Raw genomic sequence first — 26804 nt, 5'->3', positions numbered from 1 at the left:
CGAATCGGAATGAACACAGGTAATAGGCAAGCGAGGGGGGGAGATTGTGCTGAGTGTAGAAGGGGGTACAGGCGGGTGGACCTAGCAGATGGAAAGTTCAGACCCTGCTTGTTTTCGCTGAAATGTCACAACTGTAAAAAAGGTTTTATAAAGCATCAATCACGGTGGAGCTGCACCTCCAGGAATAGTCATGGGGCTTCGGAAATGAGACCTCCGCATTGAACTGCAGAGGCAATCACCACCGCACGGTTCAGGTCACTGCACTGCTCGCAGGGAGGAGGAAATGGAGAGAAGACCTGAGAAAGAAAAAAAAAACAAAGGGATGGAAAAGGGAAAGGTGAGAAGGAGACAGCAGGGTTGGCATTAAAAGGTGCTAGCTGCCCTCATTTTGTGCTGATAATAATCTTGACTGCCCTCCTAAAATTCTATTAGGAGATCGTAATGGTTTTACAGACTGATGACATGATTAGCCTGCTCAGACAGTATGTAGAAATAATTCATACTTATACCTGAATGACAATGAATGCCACATTTGGATGTGTTTTATATACATCCAAGACACAATGGCTGATCCAGATTCTGCATGAAAACTGATGAAAAGTGTAGCCCCCCAATATGCAAAAAATGCAAAATGCAAAAGCTCTCATGTCAGTGCAGATAATCTGAATAGTCAAAATGATCTTGCTGACTTAACTCACTAGTTTTGTACATAGCACATAACTTGTGCTTGCACGTTTGAGTATGCATGCGTGGGAGATATCAGACTTGTCGGCCGTCTATCCATCATTGAATTGTGCGTCAACCAAGTGTCAAATGCCATAGTGAGGACAGGTGATAGAGTAACATCATTTTATTTATTTATTTTTTTTTTGAATGGCACGCAATCTACTGGGACTACCTTTGCGACGTAATGCGTATGGCTTGACTGACATATTGGGTACCACCTCTGATGTAGACAATATTAGATTAGAAATTGTTTTCGATAGAGATGCTGGTAGATCCGTCATGCCACTACTACAACCATCATTAGGCTCAGTAGATAGAGCAGGAGCCCACAAACCACAGAGGTTTGCGTTGCACTGGTTTGTTAATGAGTGAGTCAATGTATTTGTGACTGTAAAGTGCTTTGAGTACAAAGAGATAGAAATGTGTTGTACTCTATCAACACAATTTAGCAATAGGCAAAAGCTTGTACTGGATTTTTGTTGAGTTGTTTCTGTCCTGCTGCAAAGAATTGAATAAAAAAGTAAGGCAATTCTGTCAGTTTGGCACTATAAGAAACCTTTCACATTCAGTTATTTTTTTCCCCCTTAATAATTTCAACACCAACATATTTAAAGCATGACATGGCAACATGATGGTTATTGGGCAGAGAGTAACCATATAGCTACATGAGTCTATGATGCATGCCGTTCAGTCCCTCGTCGTCTTTCAGTGGTTTATGATAGGAAAGGGAACACCAGTTGTTATCAGTGTGCAAACCATTCACCAAGATTCCACTGTATACAGATTTCTTTACATTTCATACAGACCATCAGAAACTTTCCTTAGGTACTTCATTGACTATATCCATTTCTTCCTGAGCACTAGTGATGTTGAATTCACAACTCCACTTCTGTCTCAATACCAGTTGCTGGAAGCATCTTAATGTTTTTCATTGTCGTTTGATGTCGTATGCACTGATACTGTCCTGAACTACAACAGAACATACAAGAGTTTCCATATCTTGCTATGGTTCAGCATCCAAACTACTTCAGCATTTGGAAGGCTGACATTTCTGCCAGCAGTAGAGAAGAGGAATCATTAGACACATGTTGATTTAGGGCGAACCTACACCGGTCAAGTATGATTGCGACTATGTTGGCTTCTTCTGTTTTAAAAAAATAAAATATGCATCTATGCACGCACACATTCAGCAGAGCTAAAGCAGAACAAATAGCAGAACTCCAGGGTTAACGAGCAAAGAAAACAAGAATCCATGATAATGATTTTGATGATAATGATTTTCTGGAGAAGATGGTTTGGAAAAATGCCACAATGTTTCTGGTGAGGAGTATATGCAACCTTAAAAAGAAGATAATTTTCCACTTAATTTCTTTTCTCATCACCCCACTGTATCTCCTAAAGCTGTGTTATTATCTATAGACACTCCTAAGCACTCACGTTTGACTTCCAAGTGTAAAATAAGGCATAAAATACAGTGTAGGGATCAGATTTCACAAGCGACACATATGCTTTTTACATCCAGCTGCTACATATAAAATAAAATGTGCTTACCGTACTGTATATTTACCCTCAATCCATCTGACCTGCTCTGGAACATTGTGCTCCATTGTGATTGAATGAGGCCTTTTTATAGCTTCTGTAACACTGATAAGTCAGCGTGTGAAATTTTATATGACATGCAAAGTGCTTCAGGTGCTCACGCATTTATGATCAAAATATTTTACTCTGGCTTTCCAGAAATCTGAAAAGCAAGTGTTTTATTGGCCTGCGCGTGTGTGCGCCAACTAAGTATACAATTCGAGTGTGTATGTGTTCCCTGCTTGATTAACAAGGAGATGTTTGGTGGTAATTTATGTTGGGTAAACAAGACAACAAGGTGTGCTGCTGATTTACATTCACTTGCAGTAGCGATGGCTGATAAAAATGTTAGGAGAGTGTTATTTGTTGTCCTTTTATCGGTGCATCTTAAACAAAGAGGATGCAGGGTTTTGACAAGCTTGTTTCAAAAATAAAGATAATAGTTTCCAGGTGTAGGGCGGAAAGTTTTCTTATCAACTCCATTGGCCTTTGCCTGCTCTGCCACCTTGAAAATTCCTCCTATATCTAAGATTTTGATTTCAAGGACAAATCGAGGTCAGCTGTCAAATCCGCAAAGATTAATTTGGACTTTACTTGTGGTACTAAAGATTGGAAGAGTAGTGAATTATTGTGTGGATATTCCTTTATCCATGTCTAATCAGCAACATGTCGAACCTTGATTTTTTCCCCTACCGTTACTACTGTTAAAAAATACATTTCTAACCACAGAAACCGCCCACATTAGCTAACTGCTATTCAATATTCAATCTCTCAAAATCACAATTATATAAACTAGAAGACCAACCTAACTTACTCTGTCCGGAGACCTCGACTTTTTTTATATATATACTTTTTATTTTGATTTGACCTGATCTGTCATCATGACAGAATCCGGTTTACCTGGTTAGCTACATTGCTAACGATTCAGCCAGAGTAGACACACACTGTTTGGTTACCATTCAATGAAGAAACCATTTGCTATGACCCAAGCCAAGTTCTTCATAACACATAAACCAATTTTGATTTTGTTAAAATTAGTATACCACACATAAACACTAGACCCAAACACCGCTAACTATCTTATTTCTATCTGCACTGTGTTTTATCACTTCCATTAGTTAAGTTATAATCAACTCCCCGTGCAGTTTCAAATTAAAAGCATTCTAACAGACGTCTCAGTCCCACAGAAAACTGGGCTTACATTCTTTGAATATTCATCCTGAATCCCTTACAGGTGGGAAAAATCTACTTTCGTAAAAGCTGGAATATTGAATGCATCAATTTTTACAGCACATCTTCCAAAAGCAGTCAGGTTAGCTAATGATCAGGTGCTCACACTAAATTAAATGTAGCTAAGATTCTGGTATTCCTCTGATGTCTTCACTCAGCTTCTGTAATTGATTAGCGCAAATTAGCTCGAAATTTTTTCACACTGAACTGCTTGGAGCTAGCTAGAAAAACGGACTAAAACATTTGAGGCCTCCACGCAGTTTCTGTAGTTAATTAGCTCTGAACTCTTTCACGCTGAACTGGGTTGCAGCTAGCTAGAAAATGGTAGTGGAACACTTTAGCTCTAAACAGTTAATTTGAGTTAGCTAGCTTACCTATTAACATAATTAGCCTATTTTGAGGATTAAAAACTAGTTCTACCAGTTTGTCAGTGTCATACAAATGTGCTTACCTTGTGTCTAATAATTTATCTTTACTCTCCTCCGTTCTCTTTGGCTTTAAAGATGGTTTATTGCTGCATACATCCTTTGTGATGTGGATCACGAAGTGGGTGGGACCTAACCATATTTGGAATAAGTGTATGCATGGAGAAGCAAGTACAACACAATCAAAAAACTTTAGGAGGTGCAAGAACCTCACACACGCACAAAGAGGCACACAATGAGTGAAAAGCATAAAATGGCAGATCTTCCCAATTTGTCTATATTATCATGAGCTCATAATTAGATATTTCACTGTAGGATGCAGATGCTATATTTTGTTATTTAAAGTTTGCATAAACTACCCTTCGTCGGCATTGTTGCATAGTTCATGATGACATGCTTTTAAGTACAGTTTTCTTTATGCATCATATCTTTGTAGCTCTTTCTGCGTTTTTTTTTTTTTTTTTTGTTTAGAAAATATATCTGTACATTTGAGCCCCATCAGACTTGGTCTTCCAGTTGCAGACCTTAAAGCATGCTGAAAGTCAGATTCAAAGGTAAAACATGGCAGCTTTAAAATCAAGTTATTTCTAAGGCAGCTGTTTTAAAGATTAAGAGTGAAAATTAATAATTGAGCCCGTTTCTACATAACAAAAAAATAAATAATAAAATAAATAAGGAGAGGAAAGAAAAGGAGAAAATTAGACATGAAAGAGAGTCACAGGTTGCGCAAAAGCCATTTAATTTGGTACATCTCCTCATCTCCAACTTGAAAGCAGACCTCTTTTGTTCCGTTTCACTTCCCCCACCCCTCCACCCCAGCCATATGCCCACGCTTGCTTTTTTCCCCCCCTTACTCAACCTTTGCATAATTACAACTATTTTCAAATACTCTGCAGGGAAAGAAATGCACTGGCAAGGGACAAAACAAGCATATACAGCAACACACAGCAGTCATGCTTTGTCAAATTCATCTTCTTCCAGTTCAGTTTCCATAAAAAATATGACAGAGAAAAAACACGGAAAGAACAAGGACTTCACTAATGGGGTGTATTTTTTTTTTCTTTTTTTTTTCTGACTTTTCTTGTGCTAACATTTCTGGTCTTCATAATTTTCCTTTTATTTTCTCCTTTTGCCCTCTGCCTTTTTCTCAACTCCTTTCTCATCCAGAGTGTACCTCAGTTTTAAAGAAGTACTAAAGGCATTTGCTGCACTTGAGTAATCAATAAATAACCACCCATTCACTCCATCAGTCTTTATTTTTTAACCAATATGTACTTACGAATGCAGTGGAGCAGCGCCTCTGTAACAGAACAGCATGGACTCTTGCTCAATTCAGGGAAAGCCCAAGCACATTTATAATTTAAACAAATCCATTCTTGCCTCTCTGGAGTCTGATCATTTCTATTTTTGTTAGTGGAGAAGGATAGTTAAAAGGACTAAACTGGACGTCAGCACACTTCAGAACAAAGTTGTCTTATACCTAAATTTAACAGTACCTCTTTTGTCAGTCAGACCACCACTTTAACTTCAAATAACTTTCTTAGACATGTTGTAAAGATAGGCTTGGTGAATCCTGCTGATCTTGGTAATGTTTCACTGAAAAGAACCAAAAAAAAAAAGTGATCTGATGAATCTTTCGGTATGTAATAGATGGGCATTTTTACCACACTTGTGTTCTGGAAAAAAGACAACATATTTTATATTTTAAAAGATATTCTGTGTTTGCCTTAAATGGCAGATTTGCACTTTAACTAGTTAGGTTTTATGAGGTCATCTCTGGAAAGAAAAAGCAAAAAAAAAAAAAAAAAAAGCACTACCATTTTTAGGAAACTTGTTGAGGAAAACTCCAGGTGACGACGCCATGAAGCTCACAGACACATACATACGGCCTGGCTGACAATAAGCAGATCTAGCCACTTTGTCCATCTGTAGGGTGTTAAAGATTTACTGGCCTACTCTTTTCCTTAGCCTTTATCTGTTCTATTTTCAGAGAGAGAGCAGCCAGAGAAGTATTGTGAGGAGTCATACAAAAGCTTCCGTCTCAAGGGAGAAGAGACGGGAGAGAAGGAGCAGAGAGAGAGTTTGTAAATATGCCAATGACTATTCATCTCTCCCTATCTCTAGCTCTCTAGCTCTCTTTCTCCCTGACACCGCTAGGCTCCTAGAGAGGCCACGCCAGATGCTTGGACAAAAAAGACTTTTCACTGTATTAAATAATGCAGGTAGTCCACAATTCCTCCATCTCTGTTTTTTTTTTTTTTTCCCCAGGCCGTCTGTAGCGCCAGCTCCAGATCCAGCACATTAGCCGTGAGTAACAAATGGAACACATTTCTGTTTTTATCCTTCTTATTACATTATTGAAACAACCCAGCAGAGATCAAATCAGATTGGCAGGTCAAGAATGCATTTGCATTTCTGGCTCTAGGTGGCTATTTGAAGCCAGGTTGCGAGAAAAATGCTCTCGACTGTTGCATTGTACATTTCTGGTTGATTTGGACAGGTTTAGAACTGTGTGGTTATTATGAACGCGTAGTTACATAATGTTCCACGCACATTGGAAAAACATCCCAGCAATGAGTGACATGGAAGCAGAATAACTCTTTTAAACAAAGTTACTCAAAGTCGCAATATATATATATATACATAATATAAAAAACCTCCCTCTAACCCTCACCCTTAGCTGTTCCTAGGACTGCGCTCTTCTGGGCTGAGGCTTCAGGTGTTGTTCCTGGGGTCTGTTGGAGCCACTCTCCCAGTTTGGGGTTCACTGCTCCAAGTCTCCTACTACCACGGGTACCGTGCTCACCTTAACCTTCCACATCCGTTCCAGTTGCTCTTTGAACCCTTGGTACATCTCGACCTTTTTGTGCTCCTTGAGGTGTTGTGGGCCTAACTTAACGAAATGTCGGTGAAGGGAGGTGCCTACTTGTAAACCCCAATGATGTGCCGCATACTAGCTACTGCTGTTGGCTAGGCTAGTTAGCTGGTGTCTTCTAGTGTTTTACTTCCGATATGGGCAAAGGGCGGGGGGAGTGTTGGTTGAAGTGTAGTCCCAGCACCCAGCGCTAGGCTAGTTAGCTGGTGTCTTCTTGTTGGTTGCTAGTTGCCACCTGGCTGCTAGCCTTTGGTGAAATTTCAGCAAACCAGGATTCAAATTCATGGTCTTCTTAAGGAGATGACAAAACCACCCTATGATTACTAGTAACCTAACCCTAACCCTCAGTACGGGCTGTACAACATTTGGAGTTGATGGTCTATCATTGATTTTGATGTTTTGTGGGGTTTTTTGGAAGCAAAAAAAAAAAAAAAAAAACTTCACAAATAGTCATAAAATTGTCATTTCTCCCTTGGATGGATGAATTGTGCAGCAGGGGTCCGTGGTAATCAGCAGCCTCAGAATTTGACATTGACATCCCTCTAACTCAGTAATAGCAGCTAATAATGGATCTCCTCTCTAGACCTTTCTGCAGCCACACATTACCATGGAGCAATTTGGGAACACTTTAGTTTTCCTGTAGTGCTGTGGATGGCTTTGTTTATTACTGTGTCTTTCTGTGAGTGTGTACACATACTGAATGATGTCTGCTTGACTGCTCCATTCGATTGCTCACTCCAGTAGCACCCTGGGAAATGTTAATAGAGGAACGTTAATGTCAGATACAGTTCACCGCAATCTGCACTCGACCCCAGCATCACCGTGGAAGAGAGATTGATGGGGAAAAAAAAAAAAGGTGGATAAAAATTTCCCAGGTATGACAGCCACTGCTCTATTGGCAAACTCTGCTTAATTGCATGCATGTGTGCTTTTACTTATTTGTGACTGCGTAAGTGTCACGTAGTTGTGGCTGAAGTGTACATCGGTGTGTAAAGGATTTACATCACTGTGTGAAGAAGGTGTGAAGCAGACAGTCAGGTACATCTTGTCCAATGGTCCGTCGACCACTTTGGCGACTGTTGCGCTGTCACTGTTTTTTTGCACACACACACACACACACACACACACACACACTGCTCGCTCTGTCGCTTCTCTGACCCGAGATTGCAGTGTGCTGCTACTCACATCCACAGAAGCAACGGGCCATGCACACACAGACACAAACCCACACACACACACATACACAATGATTTATGGCCTCCAATGTAGTCAATAAGAGCCAGGGCCAAGATGAAGGACTTGGGCAGAAGCTAGCAGGACACACACATGACGTGAAACACACACACACACACACACAAACTCTCAAACACACATACACTCTCACACACATACACACAGAGCTGGCCATTAACTAAATGCACAGGAAGGAGGAAGCTGCTTTCCACTTCTCTTCATTACATTCTAGTTTAATAGTATGCTCGCCTCTGGTGCTAAAGGTGTCTGGAGTTGCAGGAAGGAAGTGGGTTCTCTGAAGTTCATTGATGTGTCACTGAGGTGACCATTTAATAAAATAAAAACATACAGGATTTATTGCGGTTTGGGGAATGTCTGTGGGAATTCGATATCAGTGCAGTGTTTGTTCTTGCCGACCACAGCAATGCACATTGAGGAGGACGTGTCTTTTTGCAACCTGCACGCATGTTCACAAAGTCCTAACGAAGTGAAACTGTCAGTCTCCTTCCTCCTCCTTGAATTTGTTTACAACCAAATGACTCTGGTTGGTTGTTGGACCATTGAATTGCATTTAGAGACTTTGAAATCCACATTGAAATCCAATTTTTGTGTTACCAGACTCATTCCTTTAAGAGCCTAGTCTGAATTGTCTATGCCATGCTAGGTAGCTCAGTGTTCAGCTGCCCAGCCAACATTAGTGATGTCACTTCCAAGATGTTGTAGTGTAGCACAATTTTTGTGGTTGTTTTGATGTTTACAAGGTTTACCAAGCTGTTTAATTATTAGTTGTTTTACATATGCTCCTTGAAAACATTTAGTAATGCTTATTAATTTAACAGTTGTAAGAGTGAGGTGTTGAACTCATACATGTGTTGCTAGTGCACTTTTCAGCATCTAAGTTACTGATGATTCCCTTTTCCCATTGCATAAGCCTATATCACTATGTAATCAGTAACAGACATCTGTTTAGCTCAGTCTAATAACAGCAGTGTCTGAACTTATCATCTACGTATCATCTGAATGCCATATACAGGTAGATGTTCGGTTTACCGAGTAAATCTCCCAAAGATACCACCTCACTGACAGGGAAATGTAATGGCACGTCTGGCACTTACAGCGTAAGGAAAATAGTTGCCAGTGCAGACTAGGTGAAGTGAACAGAGCAGCTACACTCATTAAATAATAAATCATCAACAAAACGACTAAATTGAGTCTTATATCGTACCATCTGTTTAACAAGCTTAAAAGTATAGAAAACCTACTTGTTAATTCCTCCGATCATTTGCCTTCATGTTTCACAACCACACGGGTCTTATGTTAATATATAATCTTAAAAACAAGTTAAAACAAAAGCTTGGCATGAAAGCAACTGCTAAGCACAATGTCAGTTAAATACCTAAAATAAAAATCTATTGTTTTCCCCCTCCTTTTCTTTCCCAGTCTGCTCTTCTCTTTGAGATTTTCTCTCTTCCGCCACCTCTCCTCGCAGACTTTTGTTTGCCTAATAAACACGGGAGCATCTCTTAGCTGAGAAATAAAATCAACTCTCGTTTTAGAGCGACACAAGCTGTGCTTTCACATAAAACAACAGTCAATTAGACTTAGGATGCCGGGCCTCTTGCTGGGCCATAAAACAAGAATAACAATGTAAAAAAAAAAAAAAAAACTGTGGATGAGAAGGGAAAGACACTTTCACAGCCCATCTGCAGTCACTGCAGTTGTTTCAGTGGCTTGTGGAGAACTTTTCAAAGTAGTTTTTTTGGTGTTTGCATATTCCATATGGATTGCTGATTAGCTTTTAGAAGAAAAGAAATGTCTCGGTTACAGTTCCATGGAAGAACTAGGCCACTACTGGCCAAGGACACCTTCAGTGCAATGTATAGGATTTCAAGGCAAAAAAAGTTAAGCTTTGCAGTATTTGAGTGAGCTGATACTCTAATGTAGTGATGCTTTGTGATCCCCTGAACATTTCTTTAGGGCCACTTTCATCGTCACTCATCCAGTGACATAACTTATCTACTAAATGGATTGGTATGTAAAAAAAAAAAAAAAAAAAAAAAGGGAAAATATGTTCAGTGTTTCCAGATGATAAATGTTCATGAACTCTTAATTTTTCCCTTCACACATACATAATATTGACGTTTGTGGTAAAAACGTTTCAACAACTGTTAAATAGATCCTCATGAATTTACCCAACATTCACATTACAACACTGGGTAAAGACTGCTAATGAAAACGCCTCATGTAACTGCCTCAATCAGACTGAAAGGAATGTTAAATTCAATTGAGGGGACTGGTGTAAAACTGAGATCTGTACCCAATAAGCTACATAAGGGCTTGATCAGATTATTTATCTATGACTGGAATAAGAGAATTCTTTCTGCACATATTTGCCCAGGGTAAAAGCCTGTTAACTTGACGAATTTCCAGAATACACCAAAACACAGCGGTGGCAAAGCTGTAGTTGCAAAATAATGATTAAACAAGCGTTTAAAAAAAAACAATAAAAAAAATAGACAAAGATGGAATTGACGTTGGCAAGCTCAGAGACCTTGAGTTTCCAAATTTGGGGGGGGGGGGATGAAAAAATGACAAGAAAACAGGCAGGACCATTTTGCGCAGCATAACAGTTTTGTTTTTATTGTTGTCTTGAGGCATGTACACAGATTTTGTCAGATCATTTGCAGTTAACATTGCAATCTCTTGATTTCAAGAAACATTACACATGTAAACAAAGCCATTGGCAACATGCTAGTTTATTGATCTCAGTATTTAGCTCATTAGCTAACTAACAAACAAAACCCCTCAATAATTACAGATACATAAGGAGAACAAAATGGAAACGTACATCACTATAAGCCAAAAAGATTTTGAACCACTGGCCTCTAGAGGACCTTGTGTGTGTGTGTGACATGCCACTAGAGAATTTGAAGGGAAGTGTGTCTCATGGATCATGCTCTCCCTCTTCTTGCCCCGAGTAGCCTGCAGCTTACGCCCTCATTAAACTGGCTTAACTGGTCATGCTCACTGGAATAGCTCACTAGAAAGATGAAACCTGCTTGTTGCCAGGCATCTCTGTCAAAGTGACACACAGCAGTAAATTTACAGCTGCTCCTCATTATTACGGATTCACATCTGCATTTAACTACACGTGTTGTGCAGGAGTGATGTTCAGGACTGCTAACAGTCAAAAAAGTCGCTGTAATTTGTCAACCTTTCACTACATTACATTTAGTTAAACTGCAACTAACAACGTCAGGAGCAATCTCACTAACTTTAGACCAGTTTAATGAAGCTTATATGTGTCGCAGATATTTGAGTCCAGGTAGCGGGTTGTATTGGCACTTCACTCTTAGCTCAAGCCTTATGTAAAAGACAACCAGAACTGTTTGAGGAAATTATGTGTTGTGAATGTCTGATATTGAAGTAACATCTTGTTATATGAAATAACATTCTAGTCCAGGCTTTGACTAGATTTTGTTAACAGAAAAAGGTACACATTTCGTCACATTATTTTACATCATTACGGAGCCCCTAAGGAGACAAGAAAAAATGAATCTCGTGCTCACAAGATACTATCTTGTGTAAAAGTTGCCTCACTCCACTGCGTGTCAGAGGGCAAATGACACTTTTGACATCTTTAGTTACTTTATAAATCATAATGCACAATGCTAAATATATTTTTGATACTACTTATCCCGGGGAAAAAGTTGACAATGACCTGTCAGTATTTAAAGCGGCTCCATGTTTACAGAGGAACTCTTTAGTGCTTGATTTAAAAATGTGGAACGTGCAGCTTTATTTTTAAGAACTCACTGCCAGTCATCAACATTAACATAAATTCAGAATAAATAAATTACGTACACATTACGCGTTGGTGTTGTTTCAGGTGGTAAGTCATGTTTGTTGTGCTACCTTGCTTTGTCGCAATTTTTGCAAAGCACGACCTGCACAACACTTCACTCTGGTTAACATCGTCCTTTTTGAATCCAAATTACCTCCAAATAATGGAGGATGATTTATGTTTTGGCACCAAGTCAGATTCTGCACAGCCACCGGCCGCATTATCTTCCACACTCATTTTCCGCACCCATTTTCTTTCTTTCTTTTTAATTTCCCTGCTGTGTCTGTAGTGTGTGTCCCCGTCTCCCTTGGGCCTGTCCTCATATGTTTGTCATTGGTTGGCTTCAGCTGGCGATCCACAGTAAGCATAAAATAAGGTTTGTGGTTGGCTGGTCATAGTGGTGCATTCAAGGGCAATCCTAAATATTATGTCTGTTGTGGCTGTTGTGGCTGTACATGCAGGGTGAGCGTGGATGGGAAATCTATATCGTTGCATTTTCGACAGCCCCTGAGGGGACATAGGAAAAAAATAAATACATTTTTTTAATGTATCGGCACATCATCAACGTCTTCAGTCACATTATTAACGATATTAATGCTGGGATCCACCTGGTGTGCACATGTTTTTGTATAAAGTAGAATATTTGATCTTAGGCAGTCAATTGAGGAAAGACCATCCGAAGTACAGGGAAGGTAGCCGAGATAAAGTGGGTTTCTTATACACAACCAGCCCACAACATTGCCTTTATAGTGCTAAAAATACAACAGAAAATAAATCTAAAATTCTCTAAATGGAAAACTTTGCACCAAAGTAGACCACAGACACAATCTGAGACACAAAGAGACCGGAAGTAAGAGGGACTGTCTATTTGGATACTAGAACCCATAAAAAAAGCTTTGAATTAGTTGTGTAGTTGCCCGTCACTGATCTTATATTTAGAAAGACTGTTGGCTCCTTACAACTCCCTCAAAGTGACGAGCAGCGCGTAGAGCTGCAGTTTATTATTATTATTTTGGGTTTCAATTTCTCAGCGCGATCAAGTAAAACTGCACCCTGAAGCTTGTGATAAAAATATGTAATATTCCAAATTTATATCATCTTTAAACCGTGCTCAGTGTTGGTGAATATGGGGAATGGTCAACTGCTGCAACTTTAAATAAAACAGATTTTTCAGGTTCATGTGTCAGCGAATATCAGTTGAACATCAGCTGACAGAATAAAATCTTTAATGTTGTCTCATAACATGAGACTCTCGTCATGCTTTAAAAAAAAACTGTCACAAGAGAATAGACGTTTGAAGTATCCGCCTTTGTCTCCTCCCGTGACACAGAAATCTGTAAATTAAGAGCCATGATAGTTGACAAAAGCACGATTCTGTTTTTTCAGAGACGCCATTGTGTGGCAGGAATTTTCCCATTTTAAATTCTGAACAACTCAAGGTTGCGCATTTCAAAAGGAGCACTGCAGTGTGTATGCTGAGTTTTAAATGGATTTGAATGCCTGTGGCGTTAAGGAGTCCGGTATATAAATAATACAAGCAGATGTCTGCCCTGGCAACTCTTTCGACCAAACATATCCTGAAGCCACATCCGTGATCTCATCAAAATGCTATTTCCAAGGTTTAATTCTATTACTTCTAATCAAAACTGCAAAAGTCCGTTTCTTGTTCGAACAGATGAGGCAGGGTTTTTTTTTTTGTTGTTGTGTGTTTTTTTTTTGTTTGGTTTTTTTCCAAGTGCACATCTTCTCCATTTTGAGCTGATGCAACAGGTGTATTTTTTGAATAAAATTGTGCTTAGTGCCGCATCATGAATATCTTTTCAGAGAGACCGGGCTTTCATCTGACAAAAGCAACACTGAGTGCAATCAATTAGCAGTCTGAAACAATCAGCAAAGCACACTCGCAGCGCTGTGCCGGAACAGTAGTTTCTGATAATTGGTAAACTGTCCTCCCACTGATATGATGAATAACCATGGTGGTTCTGGAAAAGAAGGTCTAAAGTGGGATCACTGCCACTTCAAATGAAACTGAAGATTGCTTTCATGAGACATAAAGAGGCGGACAGAAAGGGGTGGGTGGAGGGGGGGTGGAAGAGAGAGTGAAACAAAGTGAGGGAGGGGGAATGTTCGGGTTGTGGGTCATTAACTCAGTCGATGTAATCAGTGGAAGGGAGGGAGACATTTCGCCGTCGCCTAATGAGCGGCGCGGTGGTGACGCCGTACTGTATGTGCACTGACCTAACTCCTGTCATCCCTGCGTCGCACATGTAGCTTAAGTATGGGCAGATAATTAGTTGTGGATATTTGTATAAAGCACTGGACCTAGTAACCGTACAGTCCCTTATTGAGATGTGTCTGTTTTCGGTTGATTACCGAGGAACACCTAGTATTTTCAGGAAACTGAAGCAGGCAGTGTGTCAACACACCAGCACCTACTGTTTTCTCTAAAGTCGCCCACACACCGACAGATTAGTGGCACTCTTGAAAATTGTCAACTCTCCAGAGGAGCGCACATTTTTCACATTCCCTGCCTGGATTGACACGTCAACTGTTTTTTTGTTTTTTTTTTCTTGGCTGCCAGGTTTGCCTGTATGTCGAGCATGTGTTGGACATGTGTGCTGCAGGCACATGTTGAACAATGCAACTGATGGGCAAAAGGTAGTTGATTCAGAAAGGCAAGTACGAGACACACGACTAAGCAGCAGCAATGTTCTGTTGTTGCATCTACGACATATTACCAGGGTACCTACACGAGTATGGAATTTAATTTGATAAATTTCCACGTCTGGAAATGTATGGAACAATATTCATGTTTCCAAGACTGTTACTACTGTTCAATTTTCTAAAACATAAAATTGTGAATATCCATGAAAAATAAATGGATCGATCTGTTTTTTTTTAAGGCGTTTGGCAGCACAGCTAAAATGTTTGTGTGAGGACACACATTATGCTACGTGTCCAAAAAACAGATTGGGGCAGATTGAAGTTAAATGCCCGGTCTCTCTGCTCTTTTCCTCCTCCTACCCATTTTAAGGGCCAACAGGTGTCGTCCAGTTTCACCGATGCTTCCACAGACAGGTGATGACCGCACACCGTTCGAACCTCGTGAGAGAGCGATTCTGAATGTCTTATTTGTTTAATTTATCATTTATTTCTAGCATTTGACTTAATTTAGTTACTTATTAAAAAAAAGTATTTGAATACTTATTTGATGTTTAAGAATGAGCTATATTACCTAGCTATAATCTTCTAGAAATTATTTGGTGACATAACCACATATATATTCAGAATAATGAAAACAAACAATTAATTCCATAACTTATTTACATGATGCACAACTATTTACTCAAATGCCATGCTCTTTCCCTTTTTTTGTTTACAGAGAAGTCTGGAAATGTTCTGGAAAAAGTATGAACTTTTGAAATTTCCAATGTATAGCAACCCTGTGTTATTATTTTTCATTATTATGCACAAAACAGCCCTTTCACACATTTTCAGAGCCTTATGTGATGCCTTCACAAAACTTTTTTGTCAGTCAGTTTAAAACCTGTATCGTGAATTAATGTATAAGAGCCCTTTCTAATATATACTGTATATATGTGATGGCAATAACATTTAGACATTTATCGACGCCTTTTTGTCATTAATAGCCTCATGCAGGGATATATCATGACTCTACAGTCAGATTCTTCTATGTGCCACATTTTTGGGGTTTTAGGGGAAAAAAATCTAGTTTCACAGACATGGTAATGGTGCAACGCTACAAATTCTTGAAAACTGATTTGGAAAGCTTTTGTCTGAATGATGATGATCTTTTTTCATTAGCTAGTCGCCGCTAATAGTGTCGCAGTTCCGGTTGCTGTACCTCATTTTCAGCTAGTGGCTCAAATAAAAAACTGAATTGTTTTAGTGAAATATGAGATTGGAATGTTCATCTACACGTCGTTAAAATTCGGTTGGACTACTTGCTGTGGCCACTGATGACTCGCTGTCGGCTCATGTATCCACAGATACACGTGTACAAAACACAAAGAAGAAGAAATAAATTCATCTAAATACAATCGAGAGGTAACTCTTCAGCTCATGTCAGTGTCAGCAAATTAATGTAACACCAATTAATAATTCAGTATATTAAAGTAAATCAAAACTAGTACTAGTAAGTTTAAAAAAAAAAACTAATCTCGATTTAAAACTTGAATAAAAGTTAAATACGTGGAAAATGAGGAAAAGGCAACATTCAGAACATTAAATGTACTGTTCCAACGTTTCCACTTTTTCACTGCCACTGTCTCACATGAATTATAATTACCATTTATACATATAATTTCTGACATATGTTTCCTCCATATGTGCCTGTTTGTGAATTTATCACACAATAATGTTTCATTCCACGTATGATATTTTCACATATAATCTTCGGCGTGTGGCTTTGTAGCAGCCGGAAGTTTCAGATGCAAGTGCGGACTTTATACAAAAACCTGCCAGATAGATAAGTATCAGCATATGCACTATAAAGATGATAAAAAGAAAGCGTGCACTGCACTCGCGTAAGTACGGCGTGCGTCTCACCGGAGAGAGCAGCCATATGGGACACATTATGGGCTCGCCATGTGGTGTCGTCAAAGTGACAGGACACAGTGATTTAGCACTGCTGGAAGTGGATGGATCCAAGCTTACCTTCAAAGTCATCTGTCTCTGGGCTCTGTGAGAGTCTAAAAGCCCCCAGGGACACAATAGAGCATGTTGGCCATTCAAGTGGCTCTCAATTACTGCTTTTAATTTCCCTTCCACTGCTGCTACGTCTGCATTAACCGTGACATTTCAGAGATGTGAAGCACACAGCGGCTTTTTTTTTTAGTCGTCTGCAAAGTCCCTGTCTGCTGCAGAGGTTTTGTTGAATATCTGAATTTTGATATCACTGAGGACAAATGGGATGCGTTTACAAATGAGCTTTAGGGGGCTTTTCCCATAAGCTAAAGTGTTCGGCATTTTATTTAGCTTTTAAAAAGCTCACTGCTCCTCAGGATTTCCATTGGCTTTACTTCGACTAAATCATTTTATTCACTGTAATTCTTTTGGTTATGTGCTGTCTCATTTCTTTTGTATTGATTTCGTCGCGGTCGTCTGTATACCTGCGCTCTTTACAGTGGGATGCCAGTGCTGCAAATTGCCATGAGGTTTTACTGCTTTCACTGTGAAAATCAATATTACATCTTAAATAGCTGGTTTCACCAAACCTTGTCAGGCGACTCAAGTGATTATTTTTTTATTATTATTATTTTTTCTGTGACGAGAAGAAAACTTTTATCTGTTGTTGAAAGCATGTATATTTCTGTTTAGTTAGTGTTCCGCTGTGAAGCGTGTAGTGACTGGAACTTCTAAGATATAATTTAGCTCGTCAATTTCTAAAAGCTTCAGTTTTGTTTTTAAGACGACACATGGATTACATGTGCGTTTAGATTATGTGAACCCTCAGTCAATCACCAGGGCTTCATTTTTCGAATAAATGAATTAAAGAACAAAGGCAAAGATACACTGAGAGGATAGTGGAATGATGCCTGTTCTGTTTCTTAACCTCACTACCGATTATTTCTGCCTCTCTGCTAAAAAACAAGTCAGATCAGTTCAGTTCCTCCTGACTCTGCTGCTGTCCGTCAGTGCAAGTGGTAAATGGGACTGTCAGAGCCCATGCAGCAAGATCCTCTAATGTGCATTAGAATTTTATCACTTTATAAATAAATACTGGTAACAACAACTGCTCTGGGGCATTAAACATATACATACTTTGTTTGGCTTTCCTGTCGTGGATGGATTGCTGCAATATGAGACATCATAGAAAATGTATGCAAAGCACAGCCATATTGGAAACTTAGACTACTACATGTGGAGTTCCACAGGAAGCTGGCTGAGACTGTGGCAAGCATAAATAGATGTGCCATATACATAGTGATTAGGTGATGTTGCCAAGTGACTGTCGTCCAGTACAGAGAGTGATTAAGTGCATAAAACAAATCCGTGATTGACTGTGCCAAAATTTACCTCAATTAAAAATACACGCCGGCTGAACGTGACATATTTTGACGAGTAAACATTTGACTCTTGACTCCGACTGAAACTGGGATCGTGTGATAACTTTCAAAATTTAGAAAAATAAATGATCGGTCACATGGAAAGAGTAAGCATAAAATTAGCATCGGGGGTTTCAGATTAGGTGGCGATGGTTACATAGAACCTCTTTAGAGACTGACAAGTATAACTTTGTCTTGTTTCAGCAGTTTTAAGCTCTGACATCTAGGGTCTGACGTTTCCTGTTCACACCTTGTCATCGACATCTTAAGTGCTTGAGAGAAAGTCTTCACAAAAACCAAGTTTTAAAAAAAGATCTACAGATCATCAAAAATAAACCCATCCACTGTGAGAATTTAATTACATAACCTACAGGTGGTGTTGATTTCAGACTGCCAATTTGTCCAGGACCGGCCACCCTTGAATATTAAGCCAGACGAGACTGATGCAAAAATTATTCTCACGGAACACAAACGCTTCATCGAATGATCTGCAGGTAACACTTGCAAATGTTATCCAAAGTTCATGTGTCTACAATTAGAAACGCATGGCAGGCAAAGCAAAGAAAAAGACTTTCCAAAGAAGACATGAAAATTAAATGACAGTTTGCAGGTGAACATTGAGGTAAAGGCCATGTGTTCTGGTGTAACATAGCTCTGGACAGAAGAATCCAACATAGTCCTTTGCCCACAGTAAGGCAGACAGTGTGGTGCAGGGCAGAGAAACATTTTCAAGAGACGAGCCACACAAAAAGTATGAAGCATTTGTGCCTTAGGAACAAGAAAACTTACAGTCAGGGCTGGAGGTTATCACAGTTAAAATTGAGTGAGAGGCAGGGTACACCTTGAACAGGTCGCCAGTCTATCTAACATAGTAAGAAAAACACAACATACACAGCAACATGCAAACCGACGGCCTATTAACCGATTGAGGCTTGTCTTTGGAATGTGACAGGAAATACTAGGGTCACTTTCACACCAGAGCTGTTTGGTCCACTTTAAACGGAGCAGAGTTCGTTTCCTCCGATAGTCCACTTCGTTTGAGCAGGCGTGAAAGCTCAACCAAACCCTGGTGCAGACCAAATAAGTGAACTCTGGTCCTCTTGGAGACGTGGGTCTCAATTTGCTTGCAAGTGAACTCTGGTGCAGTTTGATAAATAAAGAAAAGAAACACAATCCGCAAAACAGCTAAGTTCATATGTTTGCCCTTTGTATTCAGTGCCGCCGACTGTCGACTTTCTTTAGACTGACTGTTTGTTTTTCCGCCCCTTTCAACCAAGTGATGTTGAAGAAGTTGCAGTGTGAAAGCAAAACCGAACCAAATAATAAATGAAACAACAACAACAAAAACAAAGCTCCAAACCAAGTCCTCTTGGTCAGGTGTGAAAATGACCTGAGAGAAAACCCAAGGACAGCTCAGGGAGATCATGCAAAAAACAAGAGGCCCCAGGCAGCTGGCACTTTGTGATAATATCAAACTGAGTTTGTCTTCAGACATTGAAACATGTCACCCATGCATACCATTTCTGTAATGTATATTTTAACATGACAGTGTGCTGCTAAGGATTTAAAATCAGCATTAACACCGAACTGTACAAACCAAGCTGTACCACAGAGGAGTCAGGTACCTACAACTTACAATTCACAAAGAAATATACAACAGTAATTAAATGTTCAAAATTTTTTAGCAAGGCTCCAGAAGATTCTTAAATTTTCGTTGACAGGCAGGGTTTTGCCCTCACGGCCTCTACTGGGTTACCTTGCCATGATACATGGGAGTACTAAATTTCTTTAAGCAAGAATAACCACTGAAGTGTTGCTCTGAGACATTTGTATCTCCTCTTCAGATGTTCCTAGTTGGCGTCCTTGTGCTCGTGTGAAGGCACTTCTTCACTGTACTATGCGGAGTAATACGAAGCTTTCCCCAGGACAAGGTCTCAAAACAGTAAGAGCATGGTGAAGCATTATAAGGGGTCAGCAAGGTTATCTTTAGAAAGCTAAACAAAAAAACAAAAAACAAAAATGTACGCAAGCTGCAAATAAGACAAATAAGAAGAAGCCGTGAGGAAGGAGTAGCTCTCTCTAGGTTGCTGGAACTCGGGGTTTGGTTCTGTTGCCCTGTAGACAGCAAACACATTTAGAAATGTCCAAACAGACACTCTCATGCACTCAAAACAACCACATTAGGTATAGTCAGGCAGTTGGAGGCTGCCATGTTTCTGCTTCCCGTGTTTTCCACCACTCACTTTTCCCTCTTTCCTCATCATATGCCCCCCAGCTGATTTAGCAGCAGGGTGACCAAATCTGCCCTATTAAGAGCCATCCATAGCATGTTTGGGCCCTTTCTGACATTGCAATTTTCCACACAAACAAGGACGGAGACAAGTACAAGAACAGATTATGCCTTAAGAGTACTACCTTGGCCTGTTGACATTGAGCATGATCTCGTGTGTTTGTGTGCCCTCTCAGATAACAGGAGGCGATGCTCTCTCTCTCTAAAGAATGCATAGTAGAACAGTTCATTCTTCAGTCTGAATGTTGGACATTTATGTTAGTCTTAGCTGAACGTTTGAGAGTTTGTTTTTCATGAGACATTTTGGCTAAAATGTAAAGGTATAAGAAGGTAATGGTTAGCAGTGTAAGACTGACTTGTTATTTTTATGTTAAACTTTCATTTAAATTAATTAGTTAATAAATAAGGTAATACATTTATAGTTAATGAAAAAAATAGAGTAAATATAAAATTTAATTATTAAAGTTTATTTTCATTTATACTGTAAAAATAGGGCTCAAAAGATTTTTTATTTATTTATTTATTTTTTTTATTTGCTCTTTAAATTAATCAGAAATACCTGTCCCCTCTTGGTAGATTTCAGCTAACGGTCCACACTTTGTGTAGTATTCGTGAACTTGTGTATGTGTGGCCCAGGTATTACTGTTGTGGGGTCCTCAGTCTGTTTGCACAGTGTGGACATATCTTCCTCATTGGGACAAAAAGCAAATAAACCATGACATTTTAAACTGGAGAAATCATTTCGGATAGATTCAGGCTTAGGCAAGTAATATATGCGGTCAAGTTAAGAGCCCGTCTGCAGGAAAGAGCCCTAATGTACTCATGGATAAAATCATGGATACACAACTGTTTGAGCATGTGTGTGTAAGTTTTGCCGTCTTCATGGGTTGGTGGCTGTGGTAAATTTAATTCTAATCTGTCGGTTTTGGTTCACGGGCAGCGTGCGCATGCACAGTCTATTCAGTCCCGGGCTGTGCCACACACATGTACACACTTAGGCAGCTACTCACATTCACACATGCCATATCTCTTGTGTTCAGCACAATGCCATTTGGTGAGTGGTCACAGAGTGTAGACACAGCAGGCAGCCAGCCGCATCTCTCATGTTTGGGCGTCACAGTCACTGAATACAACTACAGCTTACAAACTGGTGATGGGCACAGCCTCCAGGTGATAGGGCAACTATAGTCAGCTGCCATTCCTCATATGAATGCATGGAGGGACAAATCTGTAGATAAAAAACCAAAAATAAAACATATTCAGTTTCCATTCTTCTCTCATTAAAGTGAATATTAAATGCTGCTTCCAACTTCATGCTTTTACTTCTTCCTTTTTTTTTGCAGTTATATTGCTGATCATATGATGCAAGCAAAAGACATTGCAACAGGCTGATGCATATTGTAAAAAGACCTCAGGCAAAGTGAAAGATGAAGGGAGTTATACATCTAATTTCCACTAAAGGCTAACCGTTTATAAAGCGTTCCCAATTTCGGCATGGCATCTTGGAAATCCTGCTTTGAAAAAGTCTATGCATGAATTCAGCATCTATAGACATTATGTCCAAGAAGAAAGCCACTGCACACAAAATGGCAACTTTGCATTTTTCACCACACTTTTTAGAGATTTGAGGAAACAAGAAGATGGTCCAAAAACCATTCATCAGGGCACAAAGCCCAAGTCCTATGCAGGTTTTCAAAACCTAAATGAAAATAAGACAATTTGTAAGTTTTGCGAAATAAAAGCAATTTTTCCGAAATTTCTAAGTAAGTACAATAGCGCTTTGTACTTGTTTCCTTTGAAAGGTGTTTTGCAAATGAGCTGTGACTCATGATATCCCATAATTCTCTTAAATGCTCTTTTGCGATAAACCGTGATGTCGATACATCTGGAAAAAACACCTCATGAGAGCGCACAAGCGTTTTAGCGATATTTGAGAGGTTTTTTGAAATGTGGCTGTCTCTATTACCATTTTTTTTAATGCAATATTTGGGTTAGTGCTAATGGAAATGCAGCAACTCAGAATGAAGGCAGAGGCAAAAAGGCAGCTTTGAAACTGAAGGGTCACAGGTTCTCAAGCACCTAATCCCCAAATTAATGCGGTCTATGGAGGTAGTTTGGGAAGGTGATGCAAGCAGCTGGGTGAGATCTAAAGTTTTTAAGCTGAACAAACTCTGATGATTGGTGCTGGAGATACCAATTAAGTATCAAGTTGTTTGAGGAGGATGTTACGGGAGATAACACCAAAGCCTGTACTTGGAGAGAAAAATAAGAAGTATTAAGAGTTCGAATGGAGCTTTCCCATATAGTTATACAGACTGAAACTGAGCATGTTATTTTTTAAATGGTAGGATGGGATAAAAGTCATTTAGGTTATTGGGTTCAGCACCAGATTTTTGCCCTTGGGCGATTGGATTATTGATTACCATTTGGCTCAAAAACACTGGTGTATCTACATTGAGTAAAGTCTCAAGGTAGTCCCTGAATGTGGTAGAGATCACAAAGAACATGTGTACAGCGACAGCTTCGGTCCTAGATGTTTTTCCCTGATAAGTCAAACCAAATCTGCTTCCCTGGTATATTAGAAATTCATGGTTTTGTTAAATATAATTTCAGCCTCCTGACACTGACAGCTTTTTGAAATATGAAGTGGTTTGAGGTGATGGAAATGGCCTTACCACACATTCGGAAATGGATTCATATTTAGCAAACTCATACCTTGAGTGTTTATTACTCCCATGCAGTGTATAATTCATTATAATAAGTGAGCTTTTTATTATATTTCTAGTTTGTACATCTGTGCGATATGAGGTGATTCTTCATTAAAGATCTAATTGTATGTAAACTTTGAGCAGATAAGCAGACCTACCAATTTGCCGTTAATTGTTTGTGTTAAATGCTCCAAACCTGCAAATTACGAGAAAACAATCCTATTAAGCTCAGGCCAAATGAAAAACAATTTGTTTGGATTTACACCTTTAAAATGCTGACTCTGAAATGATTAATGCTTGCAATTTAGCCGCTGTGCTGAACAGAACGGCTTGCCGCTCTACAGAGAATGAGAACCGAGGTAGTGAAATGAGGGGAAAAAAGGGGGTTCTAAATTAGAAATTTCCATTGAGAAGAGGGAATTGTGCATCCAAGAGCTAAAAGCAATTAACGGAATCAGAAGACAGTCTCTGTGGCTTCTTGAACTCTGATTAAATGTTCTGATTGTCAGAGAAATCACATTCTAAATGAGAGATCCATAGCCGCCGGCATTGTAAAGTGGCCTATTGGTAAATCCATTATCCTCAGAGACAGAGGTGTTTTAGACAAATGCTCCTAAGAACATTGTTAAGGATCAAAGGGGACTATTTCACAGATGGATTCATGGCTGCTTCAAACTGATGGGTTGCAGGTTCTGCTACACTTCCCAGCTGTGTCTTTAGACAGGCGTGATGTTAGCACTGCATCTGTCGGTCATATTGTCTCTTTGTGTTACCGGCAATCACAGTTGCAGTAGTTGGCACCCTCTGGTTCGGTGTGTCTTTGAGCTAACAAGGAATACAGTTTGATACAATGCATATGACCCAGCAAATGGAGAGAGAGGTGTGGCTTGAGTGACCTGGGGCAAATACGGTACAGTGAAGATGGAGAGCGGAAAAACAAGTAGAGTACTTGTAATACTTGCCTGAAGAGAGACACTCTTACTGCAGGAGGGCCCAATTAAATGAAATTTCTTTTCTTTCACAGTAGGAAAGCTTTGAACTTTTACTTACGATCCCAGTTGATTTCACTCTGACTAGCTACTCTACAGTCCAGTGTACCTACCACAGGTTTATGATGTAATGGTACGTTCATATCTGGTGAAAATGCAGTGAGCGCAACAGTGGTGCCCATTAGCACACTTAAACCACATTCCTTTGAGACCCCTATGTATGCATTAGTTCAGTTTACCAAAAAGTCCAGTAAAGTAAAAATCCACTTGCCTTTTATTTTTCTCACTTATTCAATTGTTTGGATCGCCATAGGCTGGTGTATATCCCAGGAGACAGCGAGTATGAGGGGAGGAGAGGGATCATCGCTATGTTTCCGGGGTCCTATGTTCCCTGATTTGTATGTGACTGGGGAACATAGGACCCTTTTTTTAAGGGTTAGGGTTAGGGACAGGGTTAGGGGTCCGGGGAACATAGGTACTCTCCCGGAAGGAGATGCACAGTCTTCATTGCAGCTCCAACGCACATTCACACCTAAAATGTTTAATTGAGTTGCAACTAAAGTTACCCCGGATGAATCGACAGCACACAACAGATGTAAAGGTAATCCTAGATACACAACCAGTTTTGTCGTCTTTCAAACTTTTTAACCTAATTGGTCTCTTAGTAACAGGAGACAAACCTCAACAGCTCTTCTCTTTGGATGCCAAACGAGGAGTAGCCTTTTGATTACAACAGTGAGTGACCTGGTTGTCTTGTTAGGAACAAACCGCTATTCAGGCAAGAGGCAACAAACCACAAAAAATGAAGCACCACTAAGGAAACATTTGCTGAAGTATAAACAAGCTAAAGAGAACTCGATTTGCATAAAAGTCGTGGATTATCTAAAGATTCTAAGGAACTGATGCAGGCCTGCGTAACAGAATTGTGGATAATTTATCATGTGTCAGAAGCTCCGTATATTGTGCACTAAATAAAACTGTCAGAATATTTCCTCTTTTCACATAATTAAGGACCCAATAAAATCTAATTTGATCTAGAAACAATCGTATGTCTTACAGTAAATGTTACCCACAACAGCATCTGGCCCATAACACATCTTCCATATAACTTCAAACTAGTCTATCTTGAATTCCAACAATGAGTTGTTGTTTTTTATTTATTTTTGTTTAAAGTCTCTCCCTGCCCCTGTGTTGCCTGGGCTGTCGGCCCTAATATGTAAAAGTAAGAGATTTTCTGAGGTCACACAGGAAATTAGTGGTCAACTACTGACTCCATGTTGAGTTGCATTTCCATTTAATTTCTCATTTCAAATAGAAAACGTTTAGGACCAGGACTTATCCAATGAGCCTCCATGGTATGCTAACCTTTTTGGTGTGATTTTAAAGAACATAACTTAAGAATAAAGTTGACTTACGCTATCAAACATAGGCGTTCAAATTTGGATTCGCCACACTTCCGACTACAGCCCTTTCCTTACCTTCTCCCCTGCAACTTTGACATTTCTGTGCAGTTGGCAGCGTGGACTAGAAGTTGACCTTTGCTGCTGATGGGATGGCTTTGGCTGTCATGGCTCCCATTAACCCATAGTCCCAGGCTTCACAGGGCCATGGCTCTGTTATGTCAAGATAAAGTAAAAGCTCATTCAAAACCTTGCACTGCCTTACTCTAAGTTTTAATCAAACAAGCATGCAGGGTTCAAACAGTGAGCGCGGCCATGCATGCAAAGGTCAAAGGAGAGAGAGAAGATAGAATGAACAGAGGTCACTGCAGAAGACACGAGTGAGGGCGGTAAGGGAGAAGAGTGTAAGCATCTTGGCTCCTATGTTAATATGCTCAGTGGAGCAGCTGTAAAGCGAAGAGATGACATTTTCATTAATTTGTTGTCAGGTGAATCCTCTCCTGAGCCGTGAGCTTGACATATAAGGCGGTTCTCTCGCACATTTCAGAGGAATTGCTCAACGTTCAACACCGGGACATGATGAGATAGAGTTGGTATAGGCACAGAGCTATGGTGAAATGGCTATGGATTACTAAAACCTTGCATTAGCATGTAATGTGGTTATAGTAAAGATACTGAAATTACTGCTTACTTAGAGAACTGCAACTAATGTGGCCTGTCAAGGTTGGATCTGGTTTTGAATAAGTTGAATCAAGTGAGATTGATGAGTCATGATAGAAAAAGTAAAAAAAATGAGAATAAATGTGTGGATAACATTTTTACCGCTAAGTAATTGGCCAATAATTAATTGGTTGTTAATTCATGAAAACACTCAATATGTGATAACTGCCCCAGCAGTAATTAAAGCATGCACGGGGGGGAGTGCACAATGTGACTGTGTAGATTTAGTAAGTAAGAGGGTTGCGTACCTAACCTGTGCACGGTATGACAAGCAATCAGCTGTGCACGTCAGGTGTCCACTGATGTGGTGCAAATCAAGAGCGAAAGCTAGTTTCTGCTATTTGATCTGCTATTTGGAATATAATGTCAACATTGCCTGACTGTCTGCCTGACTTGATGCAGACCACAAGAGCTGTGATTGGTCCACTTGATAGTAGCATGTTTCCGCTTATGCATTTTCAGCTGCCTTTCCATCCTATTTTCAAAATGATCGTTTTGGATCAATAAGGATGGAACACGTCAAGGAAAGGTTAACAATTCTGTGACTTGACTTCGGTGAAATTTTGGCATGAGTTCCAGTCGCCATTGTTGCAAGTGAAACAGGAATGGCTCTGTGCCGAAGTTACGGTGTCTGTGTCGCACAGTGCTCTAAAAGTGCCTTACCTGTTTAAGGTTAATAAGCCCAAGCCACTTGCACTGTCACTGCACTGCCAGTAGG

Source organism: Mugil cephalus, chromosome 6 (genome assembly GCF_022458985.1).
Source record: "Mugil cephalus isolate CIBA_MC_2020 chromosome 6, CIBA_Mcephalus_1.1, whole genome shotgun sequence".
NCBI lineage: Eukaryota > Metazoa > Chordata > Actinopteri > Mugiliformes > Mugilidae > Mugil > Mugil cephalus.
Note: the sequence above shows the minus strand (reverse complement) of the source record.